Below are 14591 nucleotides of genomic sequence, written 5' to 3'. Positions count from 1 at the left end.
TTCAAAAGGCTTTGAGAGACTCATTGATATCATGCTTAGGTGGAATAGATCTAAGTTTCAAAGAATGAACATCCAGAGAAATTCTATCCACGTTCCTAGCCAACTCATCAATCTTAGGCAATTTTTCTTCAAGCAAAGCATTGAAATTCTTTTGAGAAATCATAAATTCTTTAACACTAGTCTCAAAATCAGAGGAATTACCATAATTATTAGAGGAATTACTAGGATACGGCCTAGGATTAAAGTTTCCTCTATAAGCGTTGTTACCAAAATTGTTCCTACCAACAAAATTCACATCCATAGATTCATTATTATTCTCAATCAAAGTAGACAAAGGCATATCATTGGGATCATAAGAAACACTCTTATTAGCAAACAATTTCATAAGTTCATCCATCTTTCTACTCAAAACATTAATCTCTTCAATTGCATGCACCTTTTTACTAGTAGATCTTTCAGTGTGCCATTGAGAATAATTAACCATAATATTATCTAGGAGTTTAGTAGCTTCTCCTAAAGTGATTTCCATAAAAGTGCCTCTCGCGGCCGAATCTAAAAGATTTCTAGAAGCAAAATTCAATCCGGCATAATTTTTTTGTATAATCATCCATAAGTTCAAACCATGTGTAGGGCAATTACGTATCATCAATTTCAACCTCTCCCAAGATTGTGCAACATGTTCATGATCAAGTTGCTTAAAATTCATAATATCGTTTCTAAGAGAGATGATCTTAGCGGGAGGAAAATACTTAGAGATAAAAGCATCTTTGCACTTATTCCAAGAATCAATACTATTTTTAGGCAAAGACGAAAACCAAGTTTTAGCGCGATCTCTAAGCGAAAAAGGAAATAGCTTCAATTTAACGATATCATTATCCACATCTTTCTTCTTTTGCATATCACATAAATCAACAAAGCTGTTTAGATGGGTAGCTTTAGATGGGTAGCGGCATCTTCACTAGGAAGGCCGGCGAATTGATCTTTCATGACAAGATTCAGCAAAGCAGCATTAATTTCACAAGATTCAGCATTGGTAAGAGGAGCAATCGGAGTGCTAAGAAAATCATTGTTGTTGGTATTGGCAAAGTTACACAATTTAGTATTATCTTGAGCCATCGTGACAAACAAGCAATCCAACACACGAGCAAAGAAGAAACAAGCGAAAAAGAGGCGAACGGAAAGAGAGGGCGAATAAAACGACAAGGGTGAAGTGGGGGAGAGGAAAACGGGAGGCAAATGGCAAATAATGTAATGTGAGGGCTAAGAGTTTGTGATGGGTACTTGGTATGTCTTGACTTCTGCGTAGATTCCCCGACAACAGTGCCAGAAATCCTTCTTGCTACCTCTTGAGCATGTTGTTGGAAATATGCCCTGGAGGCAATAATAAAATGGTTATTATTATATTTCCTTGTTCATGATAATTGTCTATTGTTCATGCTATAATTGTGTTATCCGGAAATCGTAATACATGTGTGAATACATAGACCACAACATGTCCGTAGTGAGCCTCTAGTTGAGTAGCTCGTTGATCAATAGATGGTTACGGTTTCCTGACCATGGACATTAGATGTCGTTGATAACGGGATCACGTCATTAGATGATGTGATGGACAAGACCCAATCCTAAGCATAGCACAAGATCGTGTAGTTCGTTTGCTAGAGCTTTTCTAATGTCAAGTATCATTTCCTTAGACCATGAGATTGTGCAACTCCCGGATACCGTAGGAATGCTTTGAGTGTACCAAACGTCACAACGTAACTGGGTGGCTATAAAGGTGCACTACAGGTATCTCCGAAAGTGTCTGTTGGGTTGGCACGAATCGAGACTGGTATTTGTCACTCCGTATGACGGAGAGGTATCTCTGGGCCCACTCTGTAATGCATCATCATAATGAGCTCAATGTGACCAAGGAGTTGATCACGGGATGATGTATTACGGAACGAGTAAAGAGACTTGCCGGTAACGAGATTGAACAAGGTATAGGGATACCGACGATCGAATCTCGGGCAAGTATCATACCGGCAGACAAAGGGAATTGTGTACGGGATTGATTGAATCCCCGACATCGTGGTTCATCTGATGAGATCATCGTGGAACATGTGGGAGCCAACATGGGTATCCAGATCTTGCTGTCGGTTATTGGCCGGAGAGATGTCTCGGTCATGTCTGCGTGATTCCCGAACCCGTAGGGTTTACACACTTAAGGTTCGGTGACGCTAGAGTTGTTATGGGAAATAGTATGCAGTTACCGAATGTTGTTTGGAGTCCCGGATGAGATCCCGGACGTCACGAGGAGTTCCGGAATGGTCCGTAGGTGAATGTTTATATATAGGAAGTCATCATACGGTCACCGGAAGTGTTCGGGGGTTTATCGGTATTGTACCGGGACCACCGAAGGGGTTCCGGGGGTCCACTGGGAGGGTCCACCTGCCCCGGAGGGCCCTATGGGCTGTATTGTTGGAAATATGCCCTAGAGGCAATAATAAAATGGTTATTATTGTATTTCCTTGTTCATGATAATTGTCTGTTGTTCATGCTATAATTGTATTAACTAGAAACCGTAATACATGTGTGAATACATAGACCACAACATGTCCCTAGTAAGCCTCTAGTTGACTAGCTCGTTGATCAATAGATGGTTATGGTTTCCTGACCATGGACATTGGATGTCATTGATAACGGGATCACATCATTAGGAGAATGATGTGATGGACAAGACCCAATCCTAAGCATAGCACAAGATCGTGTAGTTCGTTTGCTAGAGCTTTTCTAATGTCAAGTATCATTTCCTTAGACCATGAGATTGTGCAACTCCCGGATACCGTAGGAATGCTTTGAGTGTACCAAACGTCACAACGTAACTGGGTGGCTATAAAGGTGCACTACAGGTATCTCCGAAAGTGTCTGTTGGGTTGGCACGAATCGAGACTGGTATTTGTCACTCCGTATGACGGAGAGGTATCTCTGGGCCCACTCTGTAATGTATCATCATAATGAGCTCAATGTGACTAAGGAGTTAGCCACGGGATCATGCGTTATGGTACGAGTAAAGTGACTTGCCGGTAACGAGATTGAACAAGGTATTGGGATACCGACGATCGAATCTCGGGCAAGTAACGTACCGATTGACAAAGGGAATTGTATACGGGATTGATTGAATCCTCGACATCGTGGTTCATCCGATGAGATCATCGTGGAACATGTGGGAGCCAACATGGGTATCCAGATCCCGCTGTTGGTTATTGACCGGAGAGTCGTCTCGGTCATGTCTGCATGTCTCCCGAACCCGTAGGGTCTACACACTTAAGGTTCGGTGACGCTAGAGTTGTAGAGATATTAGTATGCGGAAATACGAAAGTCGTTCGGAGTCCCGGATGAGATCCCGGACGTCACGAGGAGTTCTGGAATGGTCCGGAGGTAAAGATTTATATATGGGAAGTCCTATTTTGGCCACCGGAAAATGTTCGGGATTTTTTGGTATTGTACCGGGAAGGTTCTAGAAGGTTCCGAAGTGGGGCCCACCTACATGGGGGGACCCACATGAACGTGGGTAGTGGGGGCAAGGCCCCACACCCCTGGTCAAGGCGCACCAAGATCCCACCTTAGAAGGAATAAGATCATATCCCGAAGGGATAAGATCAAGATCCCTAAAAAAGGGGGATAACAATCGGTGGGGAAGGGAAATGATGGGATTTCTTTCCCCCACCTTTGCCAACGCCCCAATGGACTTGGAGGGCAAGAAACCAGCCCCCTCCACCCCTATATATAGTGGGGAGGCGCATGGGAGCAGCACCCCAAGCCCTGGCACCTCCCTCCCTCCCGTGACACCTCTTCCTCCCCGCTTGCGCTTGGCGAAGCCCTGCCGGGATCCCGCTACTTCCACCACCACGCCGTCGTGCTTCTGGATCTCCATCAACTTCTCCTCCCCCCTTGCTGGATCAAGAAGGAGGAGACGTCCCCGCTCCGTACGTGTGTTGAACGCGGAGGTGCCGTCCGTTCGGCGCTAGGATCATCGGTGATTTGGATCACGACGAGTACGACTCCATCAACCCCATTCTCTTGAACGCTTCCGCGCGTGATCTACAAGGGTATGTAGATGCACTCCCCTCTCTCTCGTTGCTAGATGACTCCATAGATTGATCTTGGTGATACGTAGCAAATTTTAAATTTCTGCTACGTTCCCCAACAGTGGTATCAGAGCCAGGTTTATGCGTAGATTCTATGCACGAGTAGAACACAAAGTAGTTGTGGGCGACGATTTGTTCAATTTGCTTACCGTTACTAGTCTTATCTTGATTCGGCGGCATTGTGGGATGAAGCGGTCCGGACCGACCTTACACGTACTCTTACGTGAGACAGGTTCCACCGACTGACATGCACTTGATGCATAAGGTGGCTAGCGGGTGTCTGTCTCTCCCACTTTAGTCGGATCGGATTCGATGAAAAGGGTCCTTATGAAGGGTAAATAACAATTGGCATATCACCGTTGTGGCTTTTGCGTAGGTAAGAAACGTTCTTGCTAGAAACCCATAGCAGCCACGTAAAACATGCAACAACAATTAGAGGACGTCTAACTTGTTTTTGCAGGGTATGCTATGTGATGTGATATGGCCAAAAGGATGTGATGAATGATATATGTGATGTATGAGATTGATCATGTTCTTGTAATAGGAATCACGACTTGCATGTCGATGAGTATGACAACCGGCAGGAGCCATAGGAGTTGTCTTAATTTATTGTATGACCTGCGTGTCAATGAAAAACGCCATGTAATTACTTTACTTTATTGCTAACCGTTAGCCATAGTAGTAGAAGTAATAGTTGGCGAGACAACTTCATGAAGACACGATGATGGAGATCATGGTGTCATGCCGGTGACGATGATGATCATGGCGCCCCGAAGATGCATATCAAAAGGAGCAAAATGATATTGGCCATATCATGTCACTATTTGATTGCATGTGATGTTTATCATGTTTTACATCTTATTTGCTTAGAACGACGGTAGCTTAAATAAGATGATCCCTCGCAATAATTTCAAGAAAGTGTTCCCCCTAACTGTGCACCGTTGCTAAGGTCCGTTGTTCCGAAGCACCACGTGATGATCGGGTGTGATAGGTTCTAACGTTCGCATGCAACGGGTGTAAGCCAGATTTACACACGCAATACACTTAGGTTGACTTGACGAGCCTAGCATGTACAGACATGGCCTCGGAACACGGAAGACCGAAAGGTCGAACATGAGTCGTATAGAAGATACGATCAACATGAAGATGTTCACCGATGATGACTAGTCCGTCTCACATGATGATCGGACACGGCCTAGTTGACTCGGATCATGTATCACTTAGATGACTAGAGGGATGTCTATCTGAGTGGGAGTTCATTAAATAATTTCATTAGATGAACTTAATTGTCATGAACTTAGTCTAAAAATCTTTACAATATGTCTTGTAGATCAAATGGCCCACGCTAATGTTGCCCTCAACTTCAACGCGTTCCTAGAGAAAACCAAGCTGAAAGACGATGGTAGCAACTATACGGACTGGGTCCGTAACTTGAGGATCATCCTCATAGCTGCCAAGAAAGCATATGTCCTTGAAGCACTGCTAGGTGAAGCACCTGTTTTCCCAGCAACTCAAGACGTTATGAACGCCTGGGAGTCGCGTAGTGATGATTACTCCCTGGTTCAGTGCGGCATGCTTTACAGCTTAGTGCCGGGGCTCCAAAAGCGTTTTGAGCAGCACAGAGCATATGAGATGTTCCAAGAGCTGAAAATGGTTTTCCAAGCTCATGCCCGGGTCGAGAGATATGGAGTCTCCGACAAGTTCTACAGTTGTAAGATGGAGGAGAATAGTTCTGTCAGCGAGCACATATTCAAAATGTCTGGGTTGCACAACCGCTCGTCTCAGCTGGGAGTTAATCTCCCGGATGACGCGGTCGTTGACAGAATCCTTCAGTCGCTCCCACCTAGCTACAAGAGCTTTGTGATGTATTTCAATATGCAGGGGATGGAGAAAACCATTCCTGAGGTATATTCAATGCTGAAATCAGCGGAGGTGGAGATCAAAAAGGAACATCAAGTGTTGATGGTCAATAAAACCACTAGTTTCAAGAAAGGCAAGGGTAAGAAGAACTTCAAGAAGGACGGCAAGCGAGTTGCCGCGCCCGGTAAGCCAGTTGCCGGGAAGAAGCCAGAGCATGGACCCAAGCCTGATACTGAGTGCTTTTATTGCAAGGGAAACGGTCACTGGAAGCGGAACTGCCCCAAGTACTTAGCAGATAAGAAGGCTGGCAATACCAAAGGTATATGTGATATACATGTTATTGATGTGTACCTTACCAGCACTCATAGTAGCTCCTGGGTATTTGATACCGGTGCGGTTTCTCATATTTGTAACTCAAAACAGGAGCTGCAAAATAAACGGAGACTGGCGAAGGATGAGGTGATGATGCGCGTCGGGAATGGTTCCAAGGTCGATGTGATCGCCGTCGGCACGCTACCTCTACACTTACCTACGGGATTAGTTTTAAACCTTAATAATTGTTATTTAGTGCCAGCTTTGAGCATGAACATTGTATCTGGATCTCGCTTAATGCGAGATGGCTACTCATTTAAATCTGAGAATAATGGTTGTTCTATTTATATAAGAGATATGTTTTATGGTCATGCCCCGCTTGTTAATGGTTTATTCTTATTTAATCTCGAACGCGATGTTACATATATGCATATTGTGAATGCCAAAAGATGTAAGGTTGATAATGATAGTCCCACATACTTGTGGCACTGCCGCCTTGGTCACATTGGTGTCAAACGCATGAAGAAACTCCATGCAGATGGACTTTTGGAGTCTCTTGATTATGAATCATTTGACACGTGTGAACCATGCCTCATGGGCAAAATGACCAAGACTCTGTTCTCCGGAACAATGGAGCGAGCAACCAACTTATTAGAAATCATACATACTGATGTGTGCGGTCCAATGAGCATTGAGGCTCGCGGTGGTTATCGTTATGTTCTCACCCTCACTGATGATTTGAGTAGATATGGGTATGTCTACTTAATAAACACAAGTCTGAGACCTTTGAAAAGTTCAAGGAATTTCAGAGTGAGGTTGAGAATCAACGTGACAGGAAAATAAAGTTCTTACGATCAGATCGTGGAGGGGAATATTTGAGTCACGAATTTGGCATGCACTTAAGGAAATGTGGAATTGTTTCACAACTCACGCCGCCTGGAACACCTCAGCGTAATGCTGTGTCCGAACGTCGTAATCGCACTCTATTGGATATGGTGCGATCTATGATGTCTCTTACCGATCTACCGCAATCATTTTGGGGTTATGCTTTAGAGACTGCCGCATTCACTTTAAATAGGGCTCCGTCAAAATCCGTTGAGACGACACCATATGAATTATGGTTTGGGAAGAAACCTAAGCTGTCATTTCTGAAAGTTTGGGGATGCGATGCTTATGTCATGAAACTTCAACCTGAAAAGCTCGAACCCAAGTCGGAAAAATGCGTCTTCATAGGATACCCTAAGGAAACTATTGGGTATACCTTCTACCTCAGATCCGAAGGCAAGATCTTTGTTGCCAAGAATGGATCCTTTCTAGAGAAAGAGCCTCTCTCGAAAGAAGTAAGTGGGAGGAAAGTAGAACTTGATGAAGTACTGCCTCTTGAACCGGAAAGTAGCGCAGCTCAAGAAAATGTTTATGTGGTGCCTGCACCGACTAGAGAGGAAGTTAATGATGATGATCAAGGAACTTCGGGTCAAGTTACTACTGAACTTTGTAGGTCCACAAGGACACGTTCCACGCCAGAATGGTATGTCAACCCTGTCCTAGAAATAATGTTGTTAGACAACGGTGAACCTTCGAACTATGAAGAAGCGATGGCGGGCCCAGATTCCAACAAATGGCTTGAAGCCATGAAATCTGAGATATGATCCATGTATGAAAACAAAGTATGGACTTTGACAGACTTGCCCGATGATCGATGAGCCATAGAAAATAAATGGATCTTTAAGAAGAAGACGGACGCGGATGGCAATGTGACCATCTATAAAGCTCGGCTTGTCGCTAAGGGTTATCGACAAGTTCAAGGGGTTGACTACGATGAGACCTTCTCACCCGTAGCGAAGCTGAAGTCCGTCTGAATCATGTTAGCAATTGCCGGATTCTATGATTATGAGATATGGCAAATGGACGTCAAAACGGCATTCCTTAATGGTTTCCTTAAGGAAGAATTGTACATGATGCAGCCGGAAGGTTTTGTCGATCCTAAGAATGCTGACAAGGTATGCAAGCTCCAACGCTCAATCTATGGGCTGGTGCAAGCATCTCGGAGTTGGAACATTCGCTTTGATGAGATGATCAAAGCGTTTGGGTTTACGCAGATTTATGGAGAAGCATGTGTTTACAAGAAAGTGAGTGGGAGCTCTGTAGCATTTCTTATATTATATGTGGATGACATACTATTGATGGGAAATGATATAGAACTCTTGGAAAGCATAAAGGCCTACTTGAATAAGTCTTTTTCAATGAAGGACCTTGGAGAAGCTGCTTATATATTAGGCATCAAGATCTATAGAGATAGATCGAGACGCCTCATTGGTCTTTCACAAAGCACATACCTTGACAAGATATTGAAGAAGTTCAATATGGATCAGTCCAAGAAGGGGTTCTTGCCTGTATTGCAAGGTGTGAGATTGAGCACGGCTCCATGCCCGACCACGGCAGAAGATAGAGAAAAGATGAGTGTCATCCCCTATGCCTCGGCCATAGGGTCTATTATGTATGCCATGTTGTGTACCAGACCTGATGTAAACCTTGCCGTAAGTTTGGTAGGAAGGTACCAAAGTAATCCCGGCATGGAACACTGGACAGCGGTCAAGAATATCCTGAAGTACCTAAAAAGGACTAAGGATATGTTTCTCATTTATGGAGGTGAAGAAGAGCTCGTCGTAAAGGGTTACGTTGATGCTAGCTTCGACACAGATCTGGATGACTCCAAGTCACAAACCGGATATGTGTATATTTTGAATGATGGGCAGTCAGCTGGTGCAGTTGCAAGCAAAGCGTCGTGGCGGGATCTACATGTGAAGCGGAGTACATGGCAGCCTCGGAGGCAGCACATGAAGCAATCTGGATAAAGGAGTTCATTACCGACCTAGGAGTTATTCCCAATGCGTCGGGTCCAATGGCTCTCTTCTGTGACAACACCGGAGCCATTGCCCTGGCCAAGGAGCCCAGGTTTCACAAGAAGACCAGGCATATCAAGCGTCGCTTCAACTCCATTCGTGAAAATGTTCAAGATGGAGACATAGATATTTGTAAAGTGCATACGAACCTGAATGTCGCAGATCCGTTGACTAAACCTCTTCCACGAGCAAAACATGATCAACACTAGAACTCTACGGGTGTTCGATTCATCACAATCTAACTAGATTATTGACTCTAGTGCAAGTGGGAGACTGTTGGAAATATGTCCTAGAGGCAATAATAAAATGGTTATTACTATATTTCCTTGTTCATGATACTTGTCTATTGTTCATGCTATAATTGTGTTATCCGGAAATCGTAATACATGTGTGAATACATAGACCACAACATGTCCCTAGTGAGCCTCTAGTTGACTAGCTCGTTGATCAATAGATGGTTACGGTTTCCTGACCATGGACATTAGATGTCGTTGATAACGAGATCACATCATTAGGAGAATGATGTGATGGACAAGACCCAATCCTAAGCATAGCACAAGATCGTGTAGTTCGTCTGCTAAAGCTTTTCTAATGTCAAGTATCATTTCCTTAGACCATGAGATTGTACAACTCCCGGATATCGTAGGAATGCTTTGGGTGTGCCAAACGTCACAACGTAACTGGGTGGCTATAAAGGCACGCTATGGGTATCTCCGAAAGTGTCTGTTGAGTTGGCACGAATCGAGACTGGGATTTGTCACTCAGTGTGACGGAGAGGTATCTCTGGGCCCACTCGGTAAGACATCATCATAATGAGCTCAATGTGACCAAGGATTTGATCACGGGATGATGTATTACGGAACGAGTAAAGAGACTTGCCGGTAACGAGATTGAACAAGGTATAGGGATACCGACGATCGTATCTCAGGCAAGTATCATACCGGTAGACAAAGGGAATTGTGTACGGGATTGATTGAATCCCTGACATCGTGGTTCATCCGATGAGATCATCATGGAACATGTGGGAGCCAACATGGGTATCCAGATCCCGCTATTGGTTATTGGCCGGAGAGATGTCTCGGTCATGTCTGCGTGTTTCCCGAACCCGTTGGGTCTACACACTTAAGGTTCGGTGACACTAGAGTTGTTATGGGAAATAGTATGCAGTTACCGAATATTGTTTGGAGTCCCGGATGAGATCCTGGACGTCACGAGGAGTTCCGGAATGGTCCGGAGGTGAAAATATATATATGGGAAGTCATCATACGGTCACCGGAAGTGTTCGGGGGTTTATCGGTATTGTACCGGGACCACCGAAGGGGTTCTGGGGGTCCACCAGGAGGGTCCACCTGCCCCGGAGGGCCCTATGGGCTGTATGTGGAAGGGAACCAGCCCCTAAGTGGGCTGGGCGCCACCCCTAGGGCCCATGCGCCTAGGGTTGGGGGGGAACCCTAAAGGGGACGCCCCCCTTGGCTTGGGGGGTAAGCCTCCTCCCCTTGGCCGCCCCCCCTCTAGATCTCATCTAGAGGGGCCGGCCCCATTCCCCCTTCGCCCTATAAATAGAGGGGTGGAGGGAGGGCAGCAGCACCCTCATCCAAGGCGCAGACCTCCCCCTCTCCAACACCTCTTCCTCCTCCGTTGAGCTCAGCGAAGCCCTGCCATAGAACTGGAAGCTCCACCACCACGCCGTCGTGCTGCCGGAGCTCTTCCCCAACTTCTCCTTCCCCCTTGTTGGATCAAGAAGAAGGAGACGTCCCCGGGCTGTACGTGTGTTGAACGCGGAGGCGCCGTTGTTCGGCGCTTAGATCGGAATCAATCGCGATCTGAATCGCTGCGAGTACGACTCCTTCATCCGCGTTCTTGTTACGCTTCCGCGTCGCGATCTTCAAGGGTATGAAGATGCACTCCCCTCTCTCTCATTGCTAGTCTCTCCATAGATTGATCTTGGTGATGCGTAGAAATTTTTTAATTTCTGCAACGGTCCCCAACACATGCGTTGGTTTTTCCCTTGAAGAGGAAAGGGTGATGCAGCAAAGTAGCGTAAGTATTTCCCTCAGTTTTTGAGAACCAAGGTATCAATCCAGTAGGAGGCCACACGCAAGTCCCTCGTACCTACATAAACAAATAAGAACCTTGCAACCAACGCGATAAAGGGGTTGTCAATCCCTTCACGGCCACTTGCAAAAGTGAGATCTGATAGAGATGATAATATTTTTGGTATTTTTATGATAAAGATTGCAAAGTAAGAATAGATTGGAAACTTATATGATGAAAAATAGACCAGGGGGCCATAGGTTTCACTAGTGGCTTCTCTCAAGATAGCATAAGTATTACGGTGGGTAAACAAATTACTGTCGAGCAATTGATAGAAAAGTGCATAATTATGAGAATATCTAGGCATGATCATGTATATAGGCATCACGTCCATGACAAGTAGACCGACTCCTGCCTGCATCTACTACTATTACTCCACACATCGACCGCTATCCAGCATGCATCTAGAGTATTAAGTTCATAAGAACAGAGTAACGCATTAGGCAAGATGACATGATGTAGAGGGATAAACTCAAGCAATATGATATAAACCCCATCTTTTTATCCTCGATGGCATCAATACAATATGTGTCGTTTCCCTTTCTGTCACTGGGATCGAGCAACGCAAGATTGAACCCAAAGCTAAGCACGTCTTCCATGGCAAGAAAGATCAATCTAGTAGGCCAAACCAAACTGATAATTCGAAGAGACTTGCAAAGATAACCAGTCATACATAAAAGAATTCAGAGAAGATTCAGATATTGTTCATAGATAATCTTGATCATAAACCCACAATTCATCGGATCTCGACAAACACACCACAAAAAGAGTTACATCGAATAGATCTCCAAGAAGATCGAGGAGAACTTTGTATTGAGATCCAAAAGAGAGAAGAAGCCATCTAGCTAATAACTATGGATCCGAAGGTCTATGATAAACTACTCACACATCATCGAAGAGGCTATGGTGTTGATGTAGAAGCCCTCCGTGATTGATTCCCCCTCCGGCGGAGCGCCGGAAAAGGCCCCAAGACGGGATCTCACGGGCACAGAAGGTTGCGGCGGTGGAAATAGGTTTCCGTGGTGCTCCTGGTTGGTTTCGGGGTACATGGGTATATATAGGAGGAAGAAATAGGTCGGTGGAGCCACGAGGGCCCCACGAGGGTGGGGGCGCGCCTCCCTGCCTCGTGGCCTCCTCGTTGGTTTCTTGACGTCCATTCCAAGTCCTCTGGATCACGTTTGTTACAAAAATCACGCTCCCGAAGGTTTCATTCCGTTTGGACTCCTTTTGATATTCCTTTTCTGCGAAACACTGAAATATGCACACAAAAAAACAGGAATTTGCACTGGGCCTTGGGTTAATAGGTTAGTCCCAAAAATAATATAAAAGTGTATAGTAAAGCCCATTAAACATCCAAAACGAATAATATAATAGCATGGAATAATCAAAAATTATAGATACATTGGAGACATATCATTCGTCTCCCCTCCCACCACCACTCTCCACGTTGGTTTATTTTTTTCTTCATTTTTTAGCAAGGCAGCACTTTCCTAACGTACAAAAAATCACGGACTAAACTTTCCTAATTTATCCAAAGCAATCGATCTCTCTTATTAATGCAATTTATTTTAGGAAACAAATAACAGATTTTCTAGAAACAAATAGCAAGTTTTCTGGAAACAAATAAACCTCATCATGAAAGCATTTATGTACCTATTTAATTTGTTATTTGTTTCGTGATTTTTGTCATTTTTTTCGTCACACCAGCACCCTCGTCCATGGTCTTTGTTATTTTTTCTAGAGTAGAGATGTCTCATTACGTAGGTCTTTGTTCGTTTTCGTTCGTTTCTCCCGCCTCCCCTGATCGATCTGTCCTTCGATGCCCTCGCACGACCACCTCCCCTCCGTTTTTTTGGCCCAACCAGTCTCCAGTCTAGCCTTCTCAACAGCACGAACCGGAAAAAACAGCCCACCCCTTCGGTTCCTCCTCCCTTTCTCGTACGCCTCACATGCGCAGAACCATCTAGGGCAAAACCACACGCACACATGCCACCGCCGTCGCCGCCCCATCCTCTCCCCCCGGCCCTCCATCTCCAGCCAAGTCCTCTCTTCCGTCCCAGGGGCCTCCTCCGGTCTGATGCATCACTGTGGGATGAGTCATGGTGACGGTGAAGGCGGCCTCCATGCTATGGGGCTACCTGGTGGGGGCGGTAGTGCTTGACCGCTCGTGGCATGTGCTTGCGACAACCGCTGATGGTAGAGCACAAGACCTGTAGCGGGTAATGATACGTCTCCGTCGTATCTACTTTTCCAAACACTTTTGCCCTTGTTTTGGACTCTAACTTGCATGATTTGAATGGAACTAACCCGGACAGACGTTGTTTTCAGCAGAATTGCCATGGTGTTATTTATGTGCAGAAACAAAAGTTCTCGGAATGACCTGAAACTTCACGGAGATTATTTTTAGAAATAATAAAAAATACTGGCGAAAGAATCAAGGCCAGAGGGCCCACACCCTTTCGACGAGTGCGGTGGGCGCGCCTGCCCCCCTGGGCATGCCCCCCTGCTTCGTGGCCCCCCTAGAGCTCCACCGACCTCAACTCCAACTCCATATATTCGTGTTCAGGGAGAAAAAAATCAGAGAGAAGGATTCATCGCGTTTTACGATACGGAGCCGCCGCCAAGCCCTAAACTCTCCCGGGAGGGCTAATCTGGAGTCCGTTCGGGGCTCCGGAGAGGGGAATCCGTCGCCATCGTCATCATCAACCATCCTCCATCACCAATTTCATGATGCTCACCGCCGTGCGTGAGTAATTCCATCGCAGGCTTGCTGGACGGTGATGGGTTGGATGAGATTTATCATGTAATCGAGTTAGTTTTGTTAGGGTTTGATCCATAGTATCCACTATGTTCTGAGATTGATGTTGCTATGACTTTGTTATGCTTAATGCTTGTTACTAGGGCCCGAGTGCCATGATTTCAGATCTGAACCTATTATGTTTTCATGAATATATGTGAGTTCTTGATCCTATCTTGCAAGTCTATAGTCACCTACTATGTGTTATGATCCGGCAACCCCGAAGTGACAATAATCGGGACCACTCCCGGTGATGACCGTAGTTTGAGGAGTTCATGTATTCACTATGTGCTAATGCTTTGGTTCGGTACTCTATTAAAAGGAGGCCTTAATATCCCCTTAGTTTCTGCTAGGACCCCGCTGCCACGGGAGGGTAGGACAAAAGATGTCATGCAAGTTCTTTTTCATAAGCATGTATGACTATATTTGGAATACATGCCTACATTGCATTGATGAATTGGAGCTAGTTCTGTGTCACCCTATGGTATGACTGTTACA

Source organism: Aegilops tauschii, chromosome 5, assembly GCF_002575655.3.
Source record: "Aegilops tauschii subsp. strangulata cultivar AL8/78 chromosome 5, Aet v6.0, whole genome shotgun sequence".
Lineage (NCBI taxonomy): Eukaryota > Viridiplantae > Streptophyta > Magnoliopsida > Poales > Poaceae > Aegilops > Aegilops tauschii.
The sequence above is the reverse complement of the archived record's forward strand: the minus strand, read 5'-3'. Positions refer to the sequence as shown.